Here is a 13,868-nt window from a genome sequence, read left to right on the forward strand (position 1 = left end):
AGTGAGTAGCACTACAGTATATGAGTTTAACTGTGGTATGTCCCTGGTGGGCTGAGCCACCCTGAGTAGTACTTAAAAGGTTCTGTTTTAAATAATATATTGCATAGCTACAGTAGGGCACCATATACATTAACATAAATACATGTATATATTTAAAAAGTATATTTATAGTTGACACGTATTCAGTTTACATTTGGATACTCAAGCTTTTTGAGGCCATGCTACATGAAAAGGCACATAAATAATATCAGCCTCTCTAACATTGTGTGTGTGTTGTGAGAATCCCGCTATTGGGCCTGTGACTGAAAATGCTCAAGAGCCTATTGTGAGTAGCGATGGAGCTGGGACCCGTGCTGTGTAGGCCTGGCCAGCTCTGTATGTGTGACCAATGCCATGTTGGCTAGATTTGCTTACTCTCCCTGAAATCCTTGAAAAAACAGCAATCTCCCTTACTTCCTGAGAGTCTTTTTAAGGCACAATGATCCCTATGGCTGCATACATTTTCAGGTAAAGTTTCTCATGGCAACGTATATGAAACCACTTGTAAAACAAAATACACGAGCAAGCCCTGGAAAGTAGCAGTGTCTTTTTATCAGCAAGTGGATCTTACTAACTGCTTTGGAGCTCATTTACATTTGGATGTAAGCAGTGGTCAAGTGGAATTTTTGAAGTGGGGGTTTGGAAAAAGGAAAGGGTTAGTGCACGATGAAGGCATGCACCAAAAATGGGGGCATGGCTTCATGAGGAAGGGGCGTGGTAACATAATAGTACCAATTCACATTACACCGCACAGTAGTGTCCGTCAGATACATTACACCACACAGTAGTACCCCTTGTACACATTACGCCAGGTAGAGCCCCCTATACAACACAGGAAATACAAAAACACAGTGGGAAAAACTGATTCATGCCCTTTGCATTATTTGTCATTTTTGCTCCTTGTAGTAATGCCCCTTACACATTATGCCACACACCGTAATGCCCATTACACATTATTCCATACACCGTAACGCCCATTCCATATTATTCTATACACCGTAATGCCCATTTCACATTATGCCACACATTGCGCCATATACTGTAATGCCCATTACACATTATGCCACATACAGTTATGCCCCTGACACCATTTTATGCTCCACACACAATAATGTCCCTTACAAATTATGCCCACAGTAAGGCCTCTAATTATTTTTAAATTACCTGCTCGTTGCCAGGGATCTCATGTTCGTTGCCAAGGGTTTCATGCCCTGGGTTCCATGCTCATTGCCAGAGGTTTCATGCTTGTTGCCAATGGTTTGATACCCTGGGTTCCATGCTCGTTGTAATCGGTTTTATACTCATTGTCAGGGGTTTCATGCTCATTGTCAGGGGTTAGTGACACGTGGCATGCCAGATGTGGCAATGGGGCCCTTTTATATCAGATATATAACAGCACTTAATACCTAGTTGAAAGTGTCAGCAGAGGCCGGTGGAGGGGGCCTTCACTAGTTGTGCGCCGAGATGAGGAGGCGAGGTGCGGAAAGAGTGCTGCGGGGATCTGGCTGCCATGCGTGCGGAGGACGTGGAGAGGGGGAAGCATCGGCAGCAGGGCAGAGAAGAGGAAGCGGTGGGAGCTGCACGCCGGGATCACAGCTTTTGGTGCCGCAATGTTGGGGGGAGTGCGGCAGCGGTGGGGACCAGGAGCGCGTTGGCCCTGCACAGTGCTCAAAGTGGCGGTATGCCATACCGTTGTGTACCGCCCCACTTCGAGTACTGGATGTCGGTAATTTTTATGCCAACTCTCAGATGTAGCAGTACCCGTCCACTTTAATACTGTAAGGCTCATAGGTGCTGCTTTCACAATCTCCCTGAAATGCTCTTTCAAAAGTAGGCAAATATGATGTGGATGTGTACACCCTTTATACTATTTGCCCAAGGGGGAGATGTATCAAAGCTTGGAGAAACATAAAGCAGAGAGAGATAAAGTACCAACCAATCAGCTCCTGTCATTTTTCAAACACAGCCTGTAACATGTCCCAGGTGTGTCGGTGTCATTGACTGCAACTAAAGATGCAGTTTCTCTGACCCCGGCGACCAAGGTCACTCAAACATTCTGGACCTGCCATCGGCAGGTGCAATGTCCGATATTGCTGCCGAAGGCACACTGATAGTGCGTCTTTGTATGCACACTGGTGGATTCGCGCTGCAGCTGGTGGTCATCTCAATAGGATGCGACAAAAGTCACATCCGATTCTGCAACTTCGTCCATCTCTGTCACCCCCATAGTATCCTAAAATAGTGCAGATTGCAGAGAAATACACATCACAATAAGTACTCATTGTGACAGTCACTACGTTGGTATGGGAATGATGTGACTACTCTGCTAATGTAGTGTGTTGTGATGTCACACTATGATGTCACCAAATATGTAATTGACTATGTTGCCATCAACAATGTACTCCTTGGTGATACCATTGTTGATACAACCCATTGTGATGTCATCTATTTTTAGTTCAACCAAATTATGACGCTACAAGTTGTGATGTAATTTATTTTAATATAATGCCTTACGTTATCCATTGCAGTGTCATCTATCTAGAGGTTATCGGTGACATCACCCACTGAAGTTGACTCATTGATCTTACCAACTGAGATGTCATATATTTTCCTATGATCAGTGATTGCTATCCGTAAAGATGTAGTCAGTGATTTTAACTTTGTGGTGTCAAGGTATTAAATTGTCACTCTTTGCGGTGTTGTCACTAATGTCACCCTTTGTGATGTTATCTGTTTCAGTGTCATCAGTGCTGTGGAAAGCATTATAACCCAATTTTGTTTTTGTATGTGTGGGCGACTCTGTGTGGTGGACAATATCAATTGTAGGCTCTTCTGAGGCAGGGACTAACGTGATTGACTAAATATTCTCAGCAAAGCACTGTGTAATATATAGGTTCTATATATATAACTTAAATAAATGTCACCCACTGAACCATCATAAAACCCATAGTGATATAAGCCTCTGTGATATTAGTGTCATCATATATTTGATATCATCAATGACATCACCAGTTGACCCCGTTATGATGTTATCCATGATGTAACCCATTCTGACGTAACCAACTGTGATTCCATAATTCATTTCAACAATTGTGATGCTATGTATTTTGATATATGTGATGTCACCTAAGTTATTTAAATTATTTAGACTGAACAGTTATATCTCGAATTCAACTAACACATTTTATGTTAGTGTGCCATGTGACCAATTATGATGTCATCAGTGATGACACTAATTACAATATTACAACTCATGTCACCTACTATTCTTTCTCCTTTTGTTATGCAACACATTGGAGCGTAATTAATTGTTATTGGTGATTTTACATAAGTGATCAGGGACTCCATTCATTGTAACTTAACAGCTGTGTTACCCATTATGTAGTCATCATCTACCATTGTGATAATGATACTGTACTTCATCCTTGAGATAATGTCAGTTTTGTCACCAACTAATATTATCAGTAATGTTCTACTTTGTGATGACAGTCATTGTAATATAATAATTGATGCTATTCTTTATGATGTCATTATTGATGTCCCAATTATGATGTCACTTTCTGTAATAACAGCAATTTTACCTCTTTTGATGTCACCAGTAATGTTAACTCTTGTTATGTCAAAAGTGGTATTTATGATGTGATGTCATTGTGATTTTATCAGCTATATCACCGCAATACATATGAAATATGAAAACCCGGTGGTCGGGATGCCAACGGTCACATGACTGTCCGCGCAGTGCCGGATTAACGGAAAGGAGGGAGGCGGATGCCAACAGTCACATGACTGTCAGCGCAGTGCCGGATTAACGGAAAGGAGGGAGGCGGATGCCAACAGTCACATGACTGTCAGCGCAGTGCCGGATTAACGGGAAGGGGGGGCGGATGCCAACGGTCACATGACTGTCCGCGCAGTGCCGGATTAACGGAAAGGAGGGAGGCGGATGCCAACAGTCACATGACTGTCAGCGCAGTGCCGGATTAACGGGAAGGGGGGGGGGGGGGGGGGGGCGGAGCTGGGGTAAGTACCCCTGGTTCTTCCAATCTCATGGGGCCCCCCAGCCAGAGCTGTCGTCAACAGATGAGTCTGCCTGTCTCCAGGCTCCACCGCAGGGCTGCCAAGAGATATCCTGGACCCCGGTACAACTTTCTGCCCCCCCCCCCCCACACACAAAGGGGTGTGACCACAGTATGTGGGGGGCATGGCCACACCTCTTTGTGGTCGTGTCTAGCACATGCAAAGCACCCACTCACAGGAGTACTTTTCAGGGGGCATGGCCTAAACACAGGAGGCATGGGCATATACACACACACACACACACACACACACACACACACACACACACACACACACACACACACACACACACACACACACACACACACACACACAGGACCTGACACAGCCAGGGGTGCAGTGCTGAAATGAGGGGGTGGGGCCCCACTGTCTTAAGTGCCCTGGGCCCCTTGGAGGCTTAATCCGGCCCTGTGTCACCACCGACCACCGTCATCCTGACTGCTGGGATGCTGAACACATCCCATATCATCCATTGGATTCCAATGATGATGTCAATATATTATGATGCAGGCAGTATGGATGGTGTAATGGTTAGAATGACTGCCTGAGGTTGTAGGTTCGATTCCCACCACGGCCCTAAGTTTGTAGCATTTGTATATCCTCCCTGTACTTGTGTGGGTTTCCTCCGGGCTCTCCGGTTTTCTCCCACAATTCAAAAATATACTGGTAGGTTAATTGGCTCCCTAGTGTGTATGTGTATGCATGAACAGTACATGTGGTAGGGGACATAGATTGTAAGCTCCACTGGGGCAGGGACTAATTTAAATGGATAAATATTCTTTGTAAAGGGCTGCGGAATATGTGTGGCCTATATAAATAACTGGTAATAAATAATAAATAAATGACAGTATTAATGTAATTAATTGTACTCCATAAAACAAGTTATTGTGATTTTATTTTGATAGTAATAATGTCATACAGTAGCTTATGAAGTCATAACCGTTTGCACTGTCATTAGTGATTTATTCGGTCATGTTGGTATTACTATGTATACGGGATGTAGTAATGTGACCGGCGGCGCCAAAAAAGCAAATAACCGGGCAAAACCATGTTGCACTGCAGGTGGTCCAGAAGTAACATGTGCAGGGAGAGTTAAATTTAGGTGGGGTGTATTCAAACTGAAATCTAAATTGCAGTGTAGAAATTTAGCAGCCAGTATTTACCCTGCACAGAAACAAAATAACCCACTCAAATCCAAATCTCTCTGCACATGTTACATCTGCCCCACCTGCAGTGCAACATGGTTTTGCCCAATTGCTAACTTTGTTGGTTTGCTACCAAACCTGAATAATCCCCTACAGTATTTCCTCTATTGTTGCTAAATATTTTGCATGACTGTGTACTTTCCCTACTAGTGTACAGTGGTGTTTATATTATTGGATGGCACCATCTACTGGTTGTCTGTTATAACACATGTGCTACAGTAAAGTGTGACTTATATCATTCCATATGCCTGCCTAGCTCATAAACGACACACATTCAGATTTTTAGAACTACAGGTTGAGTCTTCCATATATGAAATGGTTGGGACCAGAAGAATTGTGGAGTTGGGATTTTTCCGTATTTTGCAATATCTGCATATCATAATGAGATATTGTATCAGAATGCATCATCCCAAGTGAAGCAGCCAACCCAGAAAATGACAAAGATGCCCACAAGTCCTCAGCAACTGCGTATACATACGGTCCCAAAGCGGTCCCTTTCTGTCAATCACTCTACGTTTAAATTTTGACTTTGAGCACCATTGCAAAGGTACCTTGGCATGATTGCGACACATGCGTAGTCTACTGAGAATCACTCAGTTGCACATACATCAGCATTGCATACAAATTGGAATGAGGCCTGTAGCATGAATGTAATTTAAGAATTTTGTGAATGAAACAGTTTGTGTATATCGAACCATCAGAAAGCAAAAGTGTCACTATCTCAGCCAGCGATCAAAACATTTCCGATTTTGGATAATTTCAATTTCAGAATTAATGATAAGGGAGACTCACTGGTCTATTCAACTGAAGTTGGCATTGCCTTCAAGTCGGAAAGATGGCAGTTTCCAACTTTTTTTGGTTGAATCAGGATTTGACCTATTCAGTGTAGCTGCCGTTTTTCTGACTTTTCAGCAATTCCGACTTCAATTGAATAGACCAGTGAGTCTCCCTTATCATTGTCATTAAACACGTGGATCGGCGGATTAGCCGCGGATCCATGTGTTTTGTCGAATTAGCGGTCAATTCCGTTTTTTGTCCCGTTTTCGACAATGCTGATCCGACTTCAAAAAAAGTCGGATCAGCATTGTCGGAAACGGGCAAAATCTGTCAGAAATGCCAACTAATTGAATACTGCACTGCCGGATGCTCTCCGTCGTAGAGAGGATCTGACATGCATTGAATAGACCCCTCAATCTGTACCTCTGTAAAATCCCTCTGCACCTACTTATGTACAATGGTGGCTGCGAATGTGCATGATGGAAAAATTAGTTTCAAAATGTCATTTTAAACTACTGTCCACTGTGTGCCCATTCTCTTCAAAATCATGAAATTAGGAACATTGGGGCAGCCTTTATTTTGTGTGTTCTACCCAACCGTATATTTTCATATTTTTATTACATTTCAGACTTGTTCCTATATATATATATATATATATGTACATATATACATATATACTTTTCATGCAAAATGTGAGGTTTGGTGGACACCAATCTCTGTCCTCACCTAGGGCATGTAAGGATCAAGTAATTTTACAGAGAAAAAGGTTTGGTCAAAGACAAAATACAAATATTTGAAGCTGATCACCTGCCGTCTTTGCAACAAGATGTATCACATGATTGGTTGACGAAACTGCGCACCCAATGCGACAGCTATCGCAGGGATCTCATTAAGTTAAAAAAAAACAAGCGCAATATCGTCCAGGATGATTACGACACCAACAGGGTGTACCGTTGGTTGATGGGAGGAGGCGGTTCCAATACCTTTCAGAAAACCCGTACATCGAGGCAAGGCTGGCGTCGTCGAAGAGAAAACACATCCAGGTCAGTGGCTTCGTCAAACAGCGACAGCGATTTCGCCCTGGCCGACTCTGACGGTTCACAAGAGGCACAAGCCATGCCTTTAGAACAGGCAACCTCTCAGCCTTCAAAAACAAAAGGACGCCCACCCGCCGGGGTGGTCAGAACAAGAGACTCAAGAGATCGGGCTGTGAAAAACAAGACCTAGTGGTCAACTTATCCAAGCGCATCCTCACCCCAGTTGAAACACAAGTTCTTAACCATGGATTGTCTTTTGTCCCTACCAATTCCCATAATGAGCTGTCTTGGAAAGTCGACCTGTATCAATTTTCACGCAAATTGCGTCGACAGGAATTTTTTGCTTCGCATCCACCACAGGATTCAGCACCGACTCCTGTTTTCCAACCGTTTTTGAACAAGAGGAACCAATCCTTGTTCGATCCCCCTTCTACAAACCCTTCAATCAAATCCTATACACGATTGATGGATGAAGCAGTAGACAAATACACCAAGGCGGATCAGAGTCATCACTTCAATCTATCCAAGCAGGAATGGACAGCTCTGAAAAATCTGAGTTCTTACACAGACATCATCATTCGCCCCGCCGACAAAGGCGGTGGCGTAGTTGTCTTAGATTTTGCGTATTATAAGTCTGAGATTTTGACTCAATTATCCGACACCAACACCTACAGCTTACTGAGCTCCGACCCAACCATGGCTTACAAACAGGAGCTTGACGCCCTCCTAACATCAGCACACTCTCAAAAGCTGATTTCAGACAAGCTTCACAAGGCCCTTGTTCAGAAACACCCGGTAGTGCCGGTCCTTTTTACCGTACCCAAAATTCACAAAAACCTACAGTCGCCCCCTGGCCGCCCCATCATTTCGGCCCGCCAGTCATTATATCAACCCATCTCGCAATTTCTGGACAGCATATTGCAACCTCTAGTGCTCAAACAATCTTCCTGCTTGAAAGACACCACCTCCTTTCTGTGTATCTTGGAAGCCTTCGGTCCAGTTCCCGAAGGGGCATTGCTCTGTACAGTCGACATATGCAGTCTGTATACTAGCATACCGCACACCGATGGCTTAGCAGCCATGAGGCTGTTTTTGATTGAAGAAAAAATGACAGACGTGGACTTAGATTTATTTATGAATCTACTAGAACTGACCCTTACCAGGAATTATTTCCTTTTTGATGCTAGCTTTTACCAACAAAGGACCGGGTGTGCGATGGGTAGCAACGTGGCCCCGTCGTACGCCAACGTTTACATGCTTAAGGAGGAGATAGGGATGTTCTTTCATGACCAGGTAGCAGCAACGTCTATTGCACTATTTACTAGATATATAGACGATTTGTTCATTATTTGGACAGGTGGCGAGGCGGCGTTGAAGTCGTTATTAGAATCAATTAACACCAGACCTTCACCTATAAGAATCACGTACCAGTGGTCTCCTATCGCCATCAATTACTTAGACGTTCTGGTCACAGTGCAAGCTGGTAAGCTACATACGAGTGTTTACCACAAACCCACGGACAAAAACACCCTTCTTCAAGCTAACAGCCACCATCCCCGATCACTGAAGCAGGGTCTTCCCAGGTCGCAAATGATAAGGGTTGCCCGCATTCACAGCCAGTCGGCGAATCTGGAGAGAGAACTGGATAAGATGATCCTCAAGTTCATTGCCCGGGGCTACGATTGTTCGACGCTGGAAGCTACCAAAAGGGAGGTTTTGACCATACCTCGTAGCACTCTACTGCAGGCCAAAAACAAACCAGTGGGCAGTAGGGTACCTTGGACCACTACATTCGACACCTCCAGTCCCATCCTCACTCGAGCAAGTCGGGCGTTGTGGCCCATAGTCTCCACCGACGCATCTTTGCCTTTCAAACACAAAACGCCTATGATGTGCTACAGAAGAGGCCGCAACATTCGCGATATGTTGGTTCATACCGACATTACCAACTTTCCCAAAGCCACCACCGGACCTTTGAGGGACTCTTTCATCACCAAGAAACCAGGTTGCTACCGCTGCCTGGGTTGTACCACATGCACACATATGCTGACGGGCTCTATGTTCAAATTACCCACATCTGACAAAATAATACGCATACGACACACGGTGACATGCACTTCGACATACATTATCTACCTGATAACATGCCCGTGCGGCCTGTGCTACGTGGGCAAAACCATTAGATCCCTACGTGAGCGTATGGCACTGCACCGGTCTGCGATAAAGGCTGCACTAACGGGAAAGGCATCTGACCAACCTGTGGCCAGACATTTTTTCGAAGCTCAACACTCTTTATCTGGCCTCAAGCATATCATCATTGACCACATACCGAGATCATTACGCGGGGGAGACAGAGAGGGCCAACTCCTCAGAAAGGAAGCCTCCTGGATATATAATTTGGGCACGATTCATCCAGCCGGGCTAAACGAGAGGATTATTTGGAGTACATTCGGATGAACATTTTTCCAGCTGCCGTAAACAGTGACTATCCACTTTCTCCACAGCAGGGGAGCATGCTGCATTTCTTGTGGACAATACCTGTTTATTTATTTATCGCAGTCTCTTAGCTGTGTATGCATCATTGTCCTCTAATGACAGGGACACAGGGCACTAAGCTCTAGTAGGTCCACTTTTGGGATATTCTCTAAAGGCACTGATCTTTATTTACATAGTCCAGCAGCATGAACCTCTTTAACCATCGGTCATTAGGATTTAGGCCAACAGGTTCCCCACGGTCCCATTTCTGCACTCATAGGTTGCTATAACACTTCTATTTTCCGGAGACATCACATACTAGGATCTTAGCTGTCAACTGGCACGGTGGCTTTATTGCTTTTATTATTGTTCACTCTGTTCTTTCTCACAGCCGCACGGACGCTGTCACTGTTTCCCGGCGTTGCCTAGCAACCAGCCGGCTTTGACACAGCCCAGACGCGACTGCACGTCATCACTGGGCGCACTCTCTCCTCCGCAGCGGGACACGGGGCGGCCACGAACACTGGGTTTGGCGGGTCTCTTCTTCTTTTATAAGGTGAGTGTTTCTCTCTGTCACATTTCTATCACACATCTTGACAAAGGGGTTAAAATCCCCGAAACGTTGATGTCCATTGCATTGATGTTTTGAATATAAACATTGATTTTTTGCAAGACCCTGAGTGCCGCGGATCATTTCTACGTATTACAATCTTTTACTGAGGGCACCTGGGCAATTACTTCTTCTACTAACAGGAGTGCCGGGCTGAATGCATGCGTTATATATGTACATATATACATATATACTTTTCATGCAAAATGTGAGGTTTGGTGGACACCAATCTCTGTCCTCACCTAGGGCATGTAAGGAGGATCAAGTAATTTTACAGAGAAAAAGGTTTGGCAGGTAAATGTGCTCTCTCCACACATGTAATACCAGGCACATAAATGCCCCAAGCCCACATCCAACAAAGATGTCTATGATTTGCCCAGGTTATACCATTAGATGCAAAGTATTGCATTCCCACAGACACCAGCATATTTGCCTGTAAATAAACTACTTGTATGTGTGCAGTAGTGGGCGCTTTTTGCCTGCATTTTGCCAGTTTCTAAATAATGTCACTAATGCATTTAATTTTAATGGGATATTTGATATTTGCTAACTGGTGTTCGAGAAAAACGGGATCAATAACTTATGAAAATGGCTTCAGTCAAACATGGGTATGGCCTGTTGACTGAGATTATGGATGGGAAGACTTTTGATACTGGATGAATCAGAGGTGTGTGCAACGTTCCCCCATGATTGTTTTACCTGTAATGCTGGAACATATGCCAGAGCGCTTTAAAAGCCTACTCTCTCGCAGTCATCTCTGGCTTTGTGCTGTGCAGGACTCCAGGAACATGGGGGGGTCATTCCGAGTTGATCGCTAGCTGAAAATGTTTGCTGCTCTGCGTTTAAGTAAAAAAAGGCACTTCTGCGCATGCGTATACAGTGCAGTGCGCACGCGCGATGTACTCTCACAACGGCCGATGTATTTTTACACAAGGTCTAGCGAAGCTTTTCATTCGCAATGTCCGCCGCAGAGTGATTGCCATGAAGTGGGCGTTTCTGGGTGTCAACTGACCGTTTTCAGGGAGTGTTCGAAAAAACGCAGGTGTGCCAGAAAAATGCAGGCGTGGCTGGGCGTACGCAGGGCGTACGCAGGGCGTGTTTGTGATATCAAATCCGGAACTGAACAGTCTGAAGTGATCGCAAGCGCTGAGTAGGTCTGGAGCTAGTCTAAAACTGCACAATCCTTTCGTTCGCACTTCTGCTAAGCTAAAATACACTCCCAGTGGGAGGCGGCATAGAGTTTGCACGGCTGCTAAAAACTGCTAGCGAGCGAACAACTCGGAATGACCCCCTTGGTGCCCACAACTTGTTCCCAGGGACAGCTCTATTGCGAATGTAAAAAATTACTAGGGAAATGGCAACTGTGCCATATTCCTAGTAATTTCTGTCTGCAGTGCCAGCCGCCATAGTATTCTGGAGGGGGGGGGGTCTTTGTTTTTATTTGTGTTTTAATTTTGAAAGCTGTTATATAACTTGTTTTAAATGTAAATGTAATATGTCAAGAATTTATAGTGATTGAGTGTGGTTTACCTACCTTACAATTGTTAGATTTAATCAACACTTTTTGCTGTAGGAAGAGGATTGTGTGGGTAGGTTAGGATGGCAGGGTGTCTAGTATTTGAAGTATCTAGATACAAAGTGTCAGCTTTAAAATCAATATTGGCGTTAGACCAAAGGAAAACATAAGGTAAACATACTTCAAACTAACACTATTACAGATGGACTGTGTTAAAGTCACAAAAGGATGTAATTAATTTCTCATGCTACAAAATCTACTCTGCATCTGCATCTCATGCTTATAATCTGTGTTTTTAAACTATGAGAAGTCATCTCCATGCTGCACGCTATAAATTCCAATATACATTTCTCTCTCATACAAACTCATGTATGTTTTAAAGTTTTTGGTGTAATGACTGGCATGTAATTGGTATTGCCTGTGTGGGGTTGTTGTTCAGTGAATCATAGTTATTGTTGCATGTTTACTCAAACACAGTGCTAAATATCTTCTTGATCATTTGGTCAGGTGGGGTCAAGTGTAGAATGTCTTAATCAGACTTACTATGGGGGTCATTCCGAGTTGTTCGCTCGTTATTTTTTTCTCGCAACGGAGCGATTAGTCGCTAATGCGCATGCGCAATGTCCGCAGTGCGACTGCGCCAAGTAAATTTGCTATGCAGTTAGGTATTTTACTCACGGCATTACGAGGTTTTTTCTTCGTTCTGGTGATCGTAATGTGATTGACAGGAAGTGGGTGTTTCTGGGCGGAAACTGGCCGTTTTATGGGTGTGTGCGAAAAAACGCTACCGTTTCTGGGAAAAACGCGGGAGTGGCTGGAGAAACGGAGGAGTGTCTGGGCGAACGCTGGGTGTGTTTGTGACGTCAAACCAGGAACGAAACTGACTGAACTGATCGCAGATGCCGAGTAAGTCTGGAGCTACTCAGAAACTGCTAAGAAGTGTCTATTCGCAATTCTGCTAATCTTTCGTTCGCAATTTTGATAAGCTAAGATTCACTCCCAGTAGGCGGCGGCTTAGCGTGTGCAAAGCTGCTAAAAGCAGCTTGCGAGCGAAACACTCGGAATGACCCCTATATCTTTAGATTCAGTTATGTTGAAGCCATGTTGTAAGGGACAAAGTGCCTAATTCAGACCTATGGGGATATCCTATTAGCCCTGATAAAACATTGGGGATTTTTCCCAATGTTTCACCAATTTTTTTTTTTTTTACAGGCTATCCAGCTAACCTGTGTGTTTTCGGTAGAAACAGCCTAGTTTTCGCACGAAAACAGGGCTGTTTCCAGGGATTTGCAGGCGAAACAAAATCCCTGATGACCGCGGACAACCTGCATCAACCCATACCCGCTGCAGGGACTGCAGGGATAGAACTTGAAACAGACACTCGGCGCGGTGACCCCTAGCGGGGAAGCCAGGGAAGCGCGATGACCCGCATCCCCCCTCTCCCCTGCCCCCGGCAGCAGTCACATGATGAGGGAGCGGCCATATGACCGGGGGGAGCTGGAGGAGCAGCATTGCACCGGGAGCTGTCAGCAGCCAGCACCCGATGCAGCACCAGGTAACCCCCGATATACCATCGCTCGTGCTGGCTTATGGGGGCTAATTAGATAGTCCACAGTGGGACAATTAGCCCCAGTAAATTACCGGGACTAATTGGATATCCCGCCAACATTGCTGTTGTGCGAAATCGCATAGCGGGCAATTTTTGAATGGCTGCGCATGTGTATGCACTGCAATGCACAGGCGCAAGCCTAAACAGCAACAGAATGGTGTGAAAATTTCGATCAATAGGCACATGCACGGTGATTGACGGAAAGCGGACGTTTGTGGGTGGTAACTGCCCATTTTCTGGGAGTACAAACAAAAAAAGAAGTGGCTTGGCGCTAATTAAGTGGTCCGAAACTACCCTATAGCCTAGTATATTAACAAACTTTATATACTTTAAGCAGCAGTGAGATAATGACTTGGGGTTACAAGTCAAATAAGATCACCTGGAAACACTTGGGGGTTTATTTACTAAAGTCTAAATTTTGTCCGATTTTGTTTTTTTTCTCTAAGTGTCAACACGGGAATTTACTAAGCACAAATCTCGGCAGTGTTTGGCCTATCCGTAATGTTTTTCACGGCAGAGATCA

Source organism: Pseudophryne corroboree, chromosome 5, assembly GCF_028390025.1.
Source record: "Pseudophryne corroboree isolate aPseCor3 chromosome 5, aPseCor3.hap2, whole genome shotgun sequence".
Classification (NCBI taxonomy): Eukaryota; Metazoa; Chordata; class Amphibia; order Anura; family Myobatrachidae; genus Pseudophryne; species Pseudophryne corroboree.